Source organism: Chrysochloris asiatica, unplaced genomic scaffold (assembly GCF_000296735.1).
Source record: "Chrysochloris asiatica unplaced genomic scaffold, ChrAsi1.0 scaffold00062, whole genome shotgun sequence".
NCBI classification, from domain to species: domain Eukaryota; kingdom Metazoa; phylum Chordata; class Mammalia; order Afrosoricida; family Chrysochloridae; genus Chrysochloris; species Chrysochloris asiatica.
This window is the reverse complement of record NW_006408580.1, coordinates 7,565,562-7,566,531: the sequence shown is the minus strand read 5'-3', so window position 1 is coordinate 7,566,531 and position 970 is coordinate 7,565,562.

Sequence of the window (970 nt, the reverse complement as noted above, 5' to 3'; positions counted from 1 at the left end):
TACCCAAAGGATGAAATATCTAGGAATAAATGTAACCAGAGAAACAAAGGACTTATACAAAGAAAACTACAAAACACTACTACAAGAAACCAAAAGAGACCTACAAAAATGGAAGAATGTACCATGCCCCTGGATAGGAAGACTTAACATTGTGAAAATGTTAATAGTGCCCAAAGCAATTTACACATATAATGCAATCCCAATCTAGATTCCAACAACATTCTTCAAGAGATGGAAAAACAATTACAAACTTTATATGGAAAAGAAAGAGACCCACAATAAGCAAAGCACTGCTTAAGAAAAATAAGATTGGAAACCTCTCACTCGCCGAGTTCAAAATTTATTACATGGCTACAGATGTCAAAACAATTTGGTACTGGTACCATGAGAGATACATTGATCAATGGAACAGAATCGAGAACCCAGAAATTAACCCATCCACATACAGTCAACTGATTTTTGTCAAAGTACCTAAATATATCTCATGGGAAGGTGATATTTTCTTCAACAGATGGTGCTGGCAGAACTGGAAAGCAATATGCAAAAGATTGTAAGAAGACGTTCACCTCACGTCTTATACAAAAACCAACTCAGCATGGATTAAGGACCTAAATGTAAATCCCAGAATTATGAAGGCCATCACTGAAAAAATAGGGACAAATGTGAGGGCACTAATTCAGGGAATATACAGACTAGCAAACATTTTTTAAACTACACAAACAAAAGTAGACAAAATAGATTATTGGACACACTAAAAATTAAAAAAACTTATGTGCATCAAAAGACTTCACCAGAAGAGTAAAAAGGGAAACCACAGAATGGGAACAAATCTTTAGCAATGCCACATCAAACAAGGAACTAATTTCTAAAACATATAGGAAACTACAACACCTATACAAAAGAAAGACAACCTGATGAAAAATGGGCACAGGACATGAATAGACACTTCACCAAGGAGGGGATCCAGGCA